The sequence below is a fragment of the Hypanus sabinus genome, chromosome 2 (genome assembly GCF_030144855.1).
Source record: "Hypanus sabinus isolate sHypSab1 chromosome 2, sHypSab1.hap1, whole genome shotgun sequence".
In the NCBI taxonomy this organism is placed as follows: Eukaryota; Metazoa; Chordata; class Chondrichthyes; order Myliobatiformes; family Dasyatidae; genus Hypanus; species Hypanus sabinus.
In genome coordinates, this window is record NC_082707.1 from 134,055,727 (window position 1) to 134,070,326 (window position 14,600).

Here is a 14,600-nt window from a genome sequence, read left to right on the forward strand (position 1 = left end):
CAGGACCCCATTCTCAACACCGGTTACCTCCTGCCACCCTTTCTCTTGGCTCCCTAAAAGCTTCAATCACCATCCTGAGAAACTGCAGCTTGCTCTACATCCACACTAAACCATTCATAATCTCACTTAACTTTGTCCTTTCTCACAGACATTCACTGCATTTCTATACATTCACTGATGAAGTTCAAAGTGTTTCCTAGCCTTACTCTATTCTAAAATCCTTCATTCTGACTCATGTCCCCTGCCACTGTGCAAGTGATCCGGGTTTTGACAAGAAACAAAAATTAAGTTGACATTGCCTTGTTTTTCCCAATTCCTATTTCTACATTTCTAATCTGCCCAGTCTAATTGGCTTTAACCATTTTTTTCTGTAATTGTCACAAAGGCATGGTTCACAGTTCTTTTTTTACCTCATTTTCAGAAGTGATTATCTTTATTCCTTTGGTCATCTTTGCCCTTGTTAACTTTCACTGTTCACTGCTGCTTCTCCTCCCTACCATATTTTAAAAAGGCTTTTTGAAACAGTGAAGGCACTTTTCAACCACATGTTGTATATGATAGAGATAACTTCTGACTCATAAAAAGACAAACATTGCAGAAACTATCATCTTCCTGTGTATTTCTTTCATTTGGGATAATTTTAAAGGTCAAGAGTTGAGAGAAATTATGGGGAGAGGAATCCCTAACTACCTGTCTAATAACCCTTAATAATAAGGGTTAAAAAAATGTCAGGAGGAAATGGGAAAATTAAAGGCCAAATGTGGTCTTCACAGTTGGTTATAAAAACTGCAACAAAAATAGGACATGAAAAAATAGAGAAAATAACAGATTTAAAATTAAAATATCATACACCTCTCACAAATGTGGATCCCAAAACATGAAAATGTATTTTCTGAAAGTTCACCAAACAAACAAAAATGTAAGTTTTGGATCTTGTATAAAACCAGATGAAGATAAGATACAGATCACTCCAGAGTCCTGGTAATCTCAAAGATGTTGAGAGTGAATTTCCTGCTCCACAATGACTAATATAGCTTTGTAGTGTAATGTTCCAGATTTAACCCTGGGATTGTGATGAAGGAATACCTTCCTTTAACCTTCTCAGAAGAATTCCAGATTTTCCTGAAAATTAGAATTTTTGTTTAAAACCTTGCAAATATTAATGAAATCTCACCAAAAACTCTGAGGTGTGACAGAATCAGAATCACTCTATTGTACCAGAACTGGTTGTAGTTCAGTGCCAAGCATAAAACACGGGACAATACCATAACAGAAACGGTTTAAGATGGCGCTGGTGATACCCAGAGTCTCCTTATAGGCAGCAAAATACAAAACAAAGAAAACTACTGAATACCTTATTAATAACAAATACTGCTAACAATGGAGAGGCATGCAGAGGCGAGGCTAGGTGAGTGGAGGTGGAGGTGGGAGCAAGGAAAGTCCTGACGTCTAATCGATTTAAGCACTGGGCTGAATCGGAAAGGTTGGATATGGGTTGAATCATGGCGGTGGAGTCCAGGCCAGAGAGCTGTCCAAGAGCGAGGAATGACCCGATGTTTGGATGATTTAAGCACCAGACTAGAGGCGAGGGATGGGCCAGTTCTGCTTGCTGTTCTGCGACATTTACTCAGCCCTGTACTTAACTGAGGCTGTAGACTGCTCCGGCTGCAGTTATGACTGGCTTTGCGTAAGTCGTTCTGCCATGTTTACTCAGCTCTGCAATGAATTGTGGCTATGACGTACTCCAGCTGCAGAGATGTCTGGCTTTGTGTTTTTCGTAAAACTTCAGTTCTGAATGATATTTGCTTACTTTCTGTTTGTACAGTTTTTTTTTGTTTCTGTGCATTGGGTGTTGGTCGGTCTTTTTTTAATGGGTTCTTTTGGGGTTTCTTTGTTCTGTTGCTCTCTGTAAGGAGACGAATCTCAAGGTTGTATTATGTAATCATACTTTGATAATAAATGTACTTTGAACTTTGAAGAGTAGCAACCAACAATTTATAAGACAACAGTGCAAACATCAATGAGCAATCAACAAATTTCAGAATGGTCACGTGCACAAATGTCAATAATCAAATTTAAATAAATGTGAACATACGAACAGACTCAATAATTATCAACAGGAAAGACCATGTAATGTATGTTGTGCAGGGACAGCTAGCTTGTAACTTCTGACTGAGTTGTGTTGAGAAGCTGGATAGCTACAGGAAAGAAGCTTTGGAGATGATGTGTAATCCTGTTGATGGATGTAATCCTGGTAGTGTCTCCTAGATAGCAATTTGGTGAATAGGTGACTGCTAGCATGCGTGGAGTCAGCAGTAATTTTTTCACCTATGGCAATGAACAGGTGTTTTAGTGTCAGTTGCTGACAGTCAGTGATCTTCGCTACTGAGTGGACCATTCAGTGGAACCTGGACTACCTGGATAGAACCAGACTACAGCGCACAGTGAGGACTGCCGAGCACATCATTGGAGACTCCCTGCCCTCTATTGTGGACCTGTACTCTTCCAGGTTGAAGAAGAGGGCGGGGAACATCATAAAGGACTCCTTCCATCCTGCGTACGGACTGTTTGAACTGCTTCCGTCTGGTAGGCGCTTCAGATCCCTCCAGACTAAGACTAATAGGCACTGGAGAAGTTTTTTCCCTACTGCGGTCACTTTGCTGAACAGTTAACTGCCGGTTAACTGTCGGCTAACTATTACTTGGATTGCACTACTTGTATGTATAATCTATATTTTCATTTATATTTATCATTTGTTATGAGCAGACAGACAACATCTGCTGGAAGTAAATTCCTTGTATGTGCACAGGTACTTGGCGATTAAAGTCTGATTCTGATTCTGATTCTGAAGAGGGAGGAGGCAGTGGGCAACCAAATGGAGATAAGACAACAATCTCAATGAAGGCTGTTTAAAAATTCATCAGGATACACCCTGAGATGTTAAGTTTCATAAAGCAATCCCTGCTGGTTTTTTCTAGTGATGAGTGTAACGTGCTTGTCCTACCTCAATGGTAATTGTAATCCTCAGGAATTTGAATGACTCGACCACAGACACAGCCATTAATATCCAGGGGTGGGGGGGTTAGCAAGTAGGGCGTTGTTGGCAGAAGTCAGTCCTCATTTCCACTATCTTGATAACATTAATCTCCAAGTTGTTATAAGCTCACCATGCTGCAAGACGGTCTACCTCCTCTCTTTGGGAGCAGGTCACATCATTATTAGAGATGAGACTAACTATAGTCATGTCAGACCAAAGTATTAACTAAAACCAATATAGGAACCTTCCTAAGCAATGAAAAGCCATCAGCAATCATTTAAAAAAAGCAATGTAATATCATGCTTCATATTTCTCAAAATTGTGACTTTTATTAGTGAATTCTTTTACCAGCCTCCTTTAATGTCATGCTCTGCTGTTCTATCTTCCCAATTCACTGTGGATTGACTTATTTACTTGTCTCTTTTTTTACTGTTTACAACATTGTGGAGTAGTGACCACAAGCTCTGTTCACTATTTAAGATAGAATTCCATGTCTACTCTGGAATGACCTTGTTTACTTGTAGCTCTATGCCGCAGTCTCCACTTTCTGCAAGTGTTTACTTATAGGGTGCTTCAGGCTTGCATGGGTATGCATCAGAAATATAGAATGTTGAAAGTACTTTTGAATGAGTTTAAGCTGTAACATCTATGAAAAAATGATATATGAATTCTTCAGCATTTATACTATAGACTTTTCAGACAGACTTTATTGATCCCGAGGGAAATTGGGTTTTGTTACAGCCGCACCAACCAAGAATAGTGAAGAAATATAGCAACATAAAACCATAAATAATTAAATAAAAATAAGTTAATCATGCCAAGTGGAACTAAGTCCAGGACCAGCCTATTGGCTCAGGGTGTCTGACACTCTAAGGGAGGAGTTGTAAAGTTTGATGGCCACAGGTAGGAATGACTTCCTATGACGCTCAGTGTTACATCTCGGTGGAATGAGTCTCTGGCTGAATGTACTCCTCTGTCTAACCAGTACATTATGGAGTTGATGGGAGTCATTGTCCAAGATGGCATGCAACTTGGACAGCATCCTCTTTTCATTCTCTTGTCTTAAACAGCTGGATGAAAGGTTTGTAAGTAAAAAATAAAATTCTATTAACAATAAAATAAATTACTTATTTAAAAGTTTACTCATGGCATGATATTTTGTTATAAATATGGAAAGTGTTATAGGCCTTGGTGAAGGAATTCAAAGACTGTAGCTGTACATGCTTGTTGACTGGTCTGGGATTAGGTAACCAAGGTACATGGACCAATGTGTTTGTCTTTAAGCACTACCTCTTTAAAGCACAGGATCACCAATGTGTCCACAGCTAACACAGATTAACAGTATAGAGGCAAAGCAAATTTGCTATCTATTTATTTTGAACAAATTGAAGAACACTAGTTATGTAAAGTAGATACAATATGTAATTGATGTTTTTACTGGGTTCAGACCTTCTGAGGAATCGTTGAGCAAGCTAGGGCTTTTCTCTTTGGAGCAAAGAAAGATGAGAGGAGACTTGAAAGAGATGTGTAAGATGATAAGAGGCACAGAGTGGACACCCAGCACCTTTTTCCCCAAGGTGGCAATGGGAAATATGAGATGGCATACTCTTAAGGTGACTGAAAGAAAGTATAGGGAGGGCTGTCAGAGGTAGTGTTTTTTTTTACACATGGAGTGATGGAATACACTGCCAGAGATGGTGGTGGAGGCAAATATATTTGGAATGTTTAAGAGAATCTTAGATAGGCACATCTATCTAAGAAAGAAAAATGGAGGGCCATGTGAGAGAGGATGGTTTGATTGATGTCGGATTAGGTTACAATGTGGTCACAACATTGTGTGCTGAAGGGTGTGTACCATACTAGGAAGTCCTGTTCTACGATATTTTCTTTGACTTCATTAACTCCTATTCTACAAAGGCCCACAATTGTCGTATTAGTTTAGATAGATAGATAGATAGATACTTTATTCATCCCCAAGGGGAAATTCAACATTTTTCCAGTGTCCCATACACTTATTGTAGCAAAACTAATTACATACAGTATTTAACTCAGAATAAATATGATATGCATCTAAAATCACCCTCCCAAAAAGCATTAATAAATAGCTTTTAAAAAGTTCTTAAATAGTTTACTAAAGTGCATTGAGTGGTAACTTAAGCTCAGTCCTAACCCCAGCACTTTAACATGTCTTGCCCCTGGTGGTTGAATTGTAGAGCCGAATGGCATTGGGGAGTAATGATCTCTTCATCCTGTCTGAGGAGCTTGCATTGACAGCAACCTGCCGCGGAAGCTGCTTCTCTGTCTCTGGATGGTGCTGTGCAGAGGATGTTCAGGGTTTTCCATGATTGACCATAGCCTACCCAGCGCCCTCCGCTCTGCCACCGATGTCATACTCTCCAGTTCTGTGCCCACGACAGAGCCCGCCTTCCTTACCAGCTTATTAAGACGTGAGGTGTCCCTCTTCTTAATGCTGCCTCCCCAGCACGCCACCACAAAGAAGAGGGCACTCTCCACAACTGACCGATAGAACATCTTCAGCATCTCACTACAAACATTGAATGACGCCACCCTTCTGAGGAAGTACAGTCGACTCTGTGCTTTCCTGCACAGGGCATCTGTGTTGGCAGTCCAGTCTAGCTTCTCGTCTAACTGCACTCCCAGATACTTGTAGGTCTTAACCTGCTCCACACATTCTCCATTAATGATCACTGGCTCCATATGAGGCCTAGATCTCCTAAAGTCCACCACCATCTCCTTGGTCTTGGTGATATTGAGACACAGGTAGTTTGAGTTGCACCATATCACAAAGTCCTGTATCAGTTTCCTATACTCTTCCTCCTGACCATTCCTGACACACCCCACTATGGCCGTGTCATCAGCGAACTTCTGCACATGGCAGGACTCCGAGTTATATTGGAAGTCTGATGTGTACAGGGTGAACAGGACCGGAGAGAGCACGGTCCCCTGTGACGCTCCTGTGCTGCTGACCACTGTGTCAGACCTATAGTCTCCCAACCGCACATACTGAGGTCTGTCTGTCAAGTTTACATCCCACTTCCGCACATTTAAACATCCTTAAGCTATGCATCAATACGATATCCATTGAATAGAAATGCCTTGAACTTTCCCTTAGCTTTCCACACATTTTGTTCGATGCTTATGCCTCTAATCCTAATAAACCTTTCATGGTGATCACTAAACTTGCCACACTCCATGAATCAGTGAGATAAATTGTTTTTGTCATGTACCAAGTGCACAATGACAATGTAAACTTCAACTGAATGTCCAAACCTGCAAAAAAAGAGACAGCAGATATGTTAAAAATGATTGCTAACCATGCAGAATTCCAACTATTTACTTAATTAATTTGGGGTGTTATTTTGGCTACCCAGTAATAGCTGCTTAAACTTGTTGACAATGCTATGAGATTTTGACTGGAAATCATTAAGTCAATTAGTTCAGATGTGAGTAAGTGATTTGAATGACTATTGTGATTATTGTATTAAACTGTAAAATGCAGTGGAAAACCAGGAATCATGATCAATGAGAAAGTGGTAATTGGCCAGGAGATGGTAGAATTTAACTGAATGAGTATATTAAGTTTAAAATGTTAACTTGATCTGGTAACCAGACTTGTTTTAGTTAGTCACAGTAAGTAGTGTTAAAATGGCCTTCAATTGAATACTTACTACTGAAAGCCACTTAGGCTACATCCATACTACGCCAGATAAATCCGTAACCAAAGCTTTTTCTCTTCATTTTTACACTCCGTCCACACTAAAACTGTGTTTTCGTCCCCCAAAACCGGAGCTTTTCAGAAACGCTTTCCAGGGTGGGTATTTTTGAAAACGCTGCTCGGGCAGATCAGTGTGGATGGGGTAACCGGAGACTTCTGAAAACGCTGTCAGACGGCAGTGCGCTATTTCATTGTTTTCTTGAACGCAACCTAACGATTTCAGAACAGACGGCAACGAGACTGAAGCCAGAAGAGTTAGAAATGTACTCACTGAATACTTTGACCCATAACTTACTGAATAAATAAGTATACTGTACTCACTTTGCCCTGTTTTATGTCCTTGCTCGTATGAAGGTGGTTTACCTATTTATGCAAGTACTTCTCTGACAATAGATGTGTAACAGCCTAATGTAACATTTTATGGAAATACAAGATAACACTGATGCAGACATGTTTTATACATTTAACAAAGTGCTTTATTAATCCAACAGAGCTAGTCAGTTTTTCAATGTTCGTCGTCAGCCGGGTCATACAGTCCGTGAACTCTCTGTTGGTTGCCGCTGTACGCTCCAGTATTTGTTTTTTTTAGTTTTAAGTTCTCCTGCGTGAAAGCCAACAACTGTCCGTCGTTTTAAGTTTTTCTAGTCTGTAGCTACACAAACACGCACTTTTACGGCGAGATTCAACACTAAACAGGTCACTTGTTTTTGGTAGATGTGTCCTGCGCACGCGCAGGTGGAGGAGGAGATTCGCTGAAATCTCCACTTCAGTGTGGATAGAGATATTTTCAAAAACACATAGTGTGGATGACTATCGTTTTTACGCGAAACCGGCGTTTTCAAAATTATCTGGTCTAGTGTGGATGTAACCTTACAGTATGTATTACTATAACAATGGAGTTCCTGTGAAATTTAATTCAGGATAGGACTCATTCGAATGACAAGTGAAAAGATATCTGCCTTCATGTAGACAAAATGCTGCATGGCTTTTTCCACTGAAAAATAGTGAGGCAACACTAGTAAATATTTGAAGTAGATGGATTTACAAGTTTGGGTAATGGAACTTCATTTGGGTTGTTCTTCTGGGATCTAACACTGACAATGGATTGGAGAAATTCCTTATGTGCAGTAAATATAAACAGCTGAGGCCACATGGGAGCTGCTGTGATTCATCAACTGCATCCACTTCCTTTGCTTGTTCTACCTGCCAGTCGCTCTGTCTTAAAAATACTTCATGTTGGGTTGCGTGCAGGCTCAAGAAGAGGGAAAATAATTACTGTACTTTGTTGTCTAAATGCTAGCTTGATAAGCAAAATTTCTTTTCCAAAACACAATACATTAACAGGAGTTTTGGAATCTGCTCTGACTCTAATATTTGACATTAGACACGCTTATTTGTAGTTTGGTCTTAAACCTTAGCAAATACAATACAGCGTGATCAACTTTGTTTTTATAAATTATTTAACTTGATATGCAAATTTTCCTCAATTCCATCATACTTATTGGCAATGATCATTTCCACGTTCACACTCATAAAACTCAGCAACTTTAGTTCTCCGGTGCTTTGTTGTTGTTAGATTGTTCATGTTGACATTGAGTTTGCATAAGTTCAGCTGTGAATGTACTCACAGTCATTACCAGTCCTTTTCACTCCTAGCTGCAATATTCATGACAGCAAATACTACCTGCTATGGGATGGACAGAATAACAAATAAATGGTGTGAGGGACAGGAGAGGAGAAGACAGTTCTAATTCTATTAAAAGTAATCCATATAATCTGAACGCCTGTGGCAATAACCAATGATATTTCTACAGGGGCACAACTGAGAACATCCTGACTGGCTGCATCTGTGCCTGGTTTGGGAATGGTACCTCCCTTAATCGCAGGACTCTGCAGAGAGTGGTGTGGACAGCCCAGCGTATCTGTAGTTGTGAACTTCCCATGATTCAGATATTTACAAAAGGTGTTTAAAAAGGGCCTGTAGGATCACTGGGGACCTGAGTCACCCCAACCACAATTTATTCCAGCTGCTGCCATCTGGGAAATGGTACCACAGCATAAAAGCCAGGACCAACAGGCTCCGGAACAGCTTCTGCCACCAGGCTATCAGACTGATTAATTCATGCTGACTTGAGTGTATTCTATGTTACATTAACTGTTATATTTATTATTATGATTAATTACTATGATTGCACATTTAGATGGAGACGTAACATAAAGATTTTTCTCATGTACGTGAAGGATGTAAGAAATAAAGTCAATTCAATCCAACGTTATGAAGCATTGGAACCATCTAATGCAGCGGGTGCCAAACTTTTTGTGGGTTACCGCCTCCTTGGCACCCAGATGAAAAGCCCACAATTTTAGAGTGTGCATCAGTAGTCCAATTATTCACTGCTTCATTGCTTTTTCACCTTTCAATGAGATGATGGGCTTGCTGCACTGACATCACCTTCTCAACATTAGGCTGAACGTCACTCAGAATGAGTCTCAGTTTAGTAATTTGCAGTCTGTTTCATTGTTTTGAAAGAAGTTGGCTGACTGCACGGAAACGACGCACCACTACATATGCTGGTTGGAAAGGCAATAAAGAAGATGTATTTATTTATTGAGGTACTGTGGAACAGGCCTTTCTGGCCTTCAAGCCAGGCCACCCAGCAATTTAAACCTAGCCAATCGCGGGACAATTTACTTTGGCCAATTAACATACCAACCGGTACGTATTTGGACAGTGGGAGGAAACTGGAGCATCCGGAAGAAACCCACGTGGTCTCCTTTTTGCGACTAACGCCTTACAGGCAGTACCGGGAATTGAACTCAAGTTGCTGGTACTGTAAAGCATTGTGCTAACCGCTATGCTACTGCACTTTCAGAGATTTCTTTCTACAACCACAAGATTTGATATGAATTTTTTGAACTTTGGCTTTAGCTCAGTCATTTTGTAAGCGAGATCAGTTCTTCCTCCAGCCTTCCTGTTAGTTCCTCATTTTAAGTGTTCAGGAACGGATTTCAGGTGAGGGCCTGGAAGGGAATGGGATGCCAGGCTGGGCCAAGGTTAGGGTTAGAATGTAATTATACGGGCAATGGGAAAATTATCCCTCTTCTTTTTTCTTGATGTCATCACTGGAGATTCAGTGTCACTCTAACCTGCCACTTTGATCTGGCCCATGCCCTCATCTAACATTACTTGCCTTTATTGGGATCTTGCTCCTTCTTACATCTGTGTTGTTTAAGGTTATGGATATGCTATTGTTTGTGGGAATATGAAGGTTAGGGTAAGGGAAAGCGGTAGGGTTAGGGAGGGGGAGGGAACTGGCGGTGGGAGGGAGAGGGAGAGGGAAGGGGGAAGAGACCTAGCGGGGAGAGGGAGAGAGAGAGGGAGGAGGAGAGAGAGACAGGGAGAGTGGGTGGCTGGACCTGGTAGGGAGAGAAAGGGGTACCGACCAAATCGCCTCCTCCATCACCCTGTGACGTCTTGACCCCCCCCCTCTCTCTCCCGCCAGGCCACCCTCTACCCTTCAGTCCCTCACCAACATTTTGCAACCCAATCCAAAATTGTACCATCCACACTCCCACAAACTTGTGAACTCATTCCCTACAATCTACCCTCTGCCCCAAAACCAAATATAAGCAATAATTCCTCCACCCCAACAAAAGTCCATTTCCCTCTCCCGGTAGGTCCCATGTCCACTCCCAGCCCTACCTCTATCACAAACCTTAACCTCCACAGCCACGCAAACCCGGGTTCCATCCCAACAAGCCCTGGCCTTGCCTGATCAAACTCCCTCTCCACGCCAGGCCCACCACCCCCACTCCCCCACCTCCATTGCCCCAAACCTTTCTTCGACTTGCCTCTCCAGCCTCTCAACAGAATCCCTTCACACAATCCCTATCTCTAACCACGACACCCCTCTACAAACCCTGGGCCCCACACTCCCACAGTCCCTGGCCCACACACTCCCACAAACCCTGGCCCATACACCCCACGTCCTCACGCACACCCCAACAAACCCTAACCTTCAAACCCCTATAAACCCTGGTCCACACCCCCCCACAAACCCTAACCTCCATACATCCCCATAAACCCTGGCCCACACAACCCCACAAACCCTAATCCACACACCCTCACAAAGCCTGATCCCCACAAATCCTGAACCCACACCTTTAGTAACCCCATCCCCCACACCTTTAGTAACCCCATCCCCCACACCCTCACTAACTCTGGCTCCCACGCCCTCACTAAACCTGGCTCCTATACCCCCACAAACCCTGGCCCCCATACCCTCACAAAATCTGGCCCCCACACCCCCACAAACCCTGGCCCACATACCCCCCACAAACCCTGGCCCACATACCCCCCACAAACATTGGCCCGCATACCCCCACAAACCCTGCCCTACATATCCCCAGAAACTCTGGCCCGACCCCCACACCCACCCACAAACCTGAACACTCACTCCCTACAATCCACCACCCTAACAAACACTAGCATATCCATAACCCTAAACCTTAACACAGATGTAAGGAGGAGCAAGATCCCAATAAAGGCAAGTAATGTTAGATGGGGGCATGGGCCAGATCAAAGTGGCAGGGTAGAGCGACACTCAATCTCCAGTGATGACATCAAGACAAAGAGGGATAATTTTCCCATTGCCCACATAATTACATCCTAGCCCTTACCCTGAGCCACACCCCTCTCCCTCTCCTCACCAGACCTCCCTCTCCCTTCCAGGCCCTTATTTCCATCCCCCTTCCCTACATGGAATGGTCTCTGGATCCAGGAGTTGAGTCGTAATGATGTGCTGAGCCATTCTCATCACCCGTTGGAGTGCTTTGTGATCTGTCTTGCTGCAGCGAGAGTACAAACACAGTCATCCCGTATGTCAGTATGCTCTCTACTGCACATCGATAAGAATTAGCCGGCAATTTTTGAGGCAGATTACTCTCCTTAAGCACCTCATTTAGGATGATCTATATTGTGCCTTTCCTATTGAGGTTGTGCTGATGGCCCACCAGAGACCCTTGGTGATGTTCATCCACAAAGCCTTTTCTTTTGTCTTCTTGATGTTGAGTGATAGGTTGTGGTTCCTGTACCAATCAGACAGTTTTAGCGCCTCCTCTCTATATGCAAATTCATTAGTGTTTGTGATTAGGCCAATCACAGTTGTGTCGTCTGCAAATTTGATGATTAAGTTTGTAGTATGAGCAGAAGTTCAGTCATAGGTGAAGGGAGAATAGAGAATTGGGTTCAGTACACATCCCTGAGGGTTGTGGGGGAGGGGATTGACATGCATTTGTCTAGTTTTGCTGTCTGGGTATGATTAGTGAAGAAGTTCAAGATCCAATTATAGGTTGATGTGCCAAGAACTAGATTGTGGAGATTGACGGTCGGCTGGTGTGGTAGTATAGTGTTAAAAGCTGAGCTGTAATCAATGAAAAGTAACCTTATGTAAGTGTCTTTGTGCTCCAGGTGTTCCAAGATATGAAGGATGATAGAAATGGCGTCTTCAACTTTAGGCAATCTGGGCTGGTCCGAGGTAGCTGGGATTACGTCCTTGATGTGGGACATGACCAATCTTTCCAAGCACTAGGTAACTATGGGAGAGAGTGCCATCAGTCTGTAGTCATTAGGTCATGTTGCCACTGACATCTTGAAGATGGGTATGACATTTGCTGCTTTGAAGCGTGCTGGAACCATAGCCTGGGACAACAAAAGCTTGTAAATACCTGCCAGAACTGCCAGCAGTTGGTCGACACAATCCCTGAAAATCTGTCGGGGTTTGCCATCTGCTCCCACTGCTCAACGAGCATTGACATTACGGAGTACACATCTCACCTTGTGTATGTCCAGTGTTGGCACAGTTTCTCTGTCCTCGTCACAGGTTCCTTATCAAAGTGAACAAAGAAGTTGTTCAGCTCTTTGGCATCACCATGAGCTGAGCAGGAGAATGTTCCTTTGTAACCTGAAATGGATCTGACGCCTTCCTGAACAGTTAGGGATCAGTGGCATTATAGAAATAGAAACATAGAAAATAGGTACAGGAGTAGGCCATTCGGCCCTTCGAGCCTGCATCACCATTCAGTATGATCATGGCTGGTCATCCAACTCAGAACCCTGTACCTGCTTTCTCTCCATACCCCCTGATCACTTTAGCCACAAGGGTCATATCTAACTTCCTCTTAAATATAGCCAATGAACCGGCCTCAACTGCTTCCTGTGGCAGAGAATTCCACAGATTCACCACTCTCTGTGTGAAGAAATTTTCCCTCATCTTGGTCCTAAAAGGCTTCCTTAAACTGTGACCCCTCGTTCTGGACTTCCCCAACATCAGGAACAATCTTCCTGCATCTAGCCTGTCCAATCCCTTTAGAAGTTTATACGTTTCAATAAAATCCCCCCTCAATCTTCTAAATTTCAGTGAGTATAAGCCTAGTCGATCCAGTCTTTCTTCATATGAAAGTCCTGCCATCCCAGGAATCAATCTGGTGAACCTTCTTTGTACTCCCTCTATGGCAAGAATGTCTTTCCTCAGATTAGGGGACCAAAACTGCACACAATACTCTCGGTGCAGTCTCACCAAGGCCTTGTACAACTGCAGTAGAACCTCCCTGCTCCTGTACTCAAATCCTTTGCTATGAATGCCAACATACCATTTGCCTTTTTCACCGCCTGCTGTACCTGCATGCCCACCTTCAATGACTGGAGTACAATGACACCCAGGTCTCGTTGCACCTCCCCTTTTCCTAAACGACCACCATTCAGATAATAATCTGTTTTCCTGTTCTTGCAACCAAAGTGGATAACCTCACATTTATCCATATTAAATTGCATCTGCCATGAATTTGCCCACTCACCTAACCTATCCAAGTCACCCTGCATCCTCTTAGCATCCTCCTCACAGCTAACACCGCCGCCCAGCTTTATGTCATCCGCAGACTTGGAGATGCTGCATTTAATTCCCTTGTCTAAATCATTAATATATATTGTAAACAACTGGGGTCCCAGCACTGAGCCTTGTGGTACCGAGCCATTCTGAAAGGGTCCCGTTTACTCCCACTCTTTGCTTCCTGTCTGCCAACCATTTCTCTTTCCACATCAATACCATGCCCCTAATACCGTGTGCTTTATGTTTGCACACTAATCTCCTGTGTGGGACCTTGTCAAAAGCCTTTTGAAAATCTAAATATACCACATCCACTGGCTCTCCCCTATCCACTCTACTAGCTACATCTTCAAAAAATTCTATAAGATTCGTCAGACATGATTTTCCTTTCACAAATCCATGCTGACTTTGTCCGATGATTTCACGTCTTTCCAAATGTGCTGTTATCACATCTTTGATAACCGACTCTAGCATTTTCCCCACCACCGATGTCAGGCTCACCGGTCTATAATTCCCCGGTTTTTCTCTCCCTCTTTTTATAAAAAGTGGGGTTACATTAGCCACCCTCCAATCCTCAGGAACTAATCCAGAATCTAAGGAGTTTTGAAAAATTATCACTAATGCATCCGCTATTTCTTGGGCTACTTCCTTAAGCACTGGGATGCAGACCATCTGGCCCTGGGGATTTATCTGCCTTTAATCCCGTCAATTTACCTAACACCATTTCCCTGCTAACATATACTTCCCTCAGTTCCACCATCTCACCAGACCCTCGGTCCCTTACTATTTCTGGAAGATTATTTATGTCCTCCTTAGTGAAGACGGAACCAAAGTAGTTATTCAATTGGTCTGCCACGTCCTTGTTGCCCATGATCAATTCACCTGTTTCTGACTGTAAGGGACCTACATTTGTCTTAACCAATCTTTTTCTTTTCATATATCT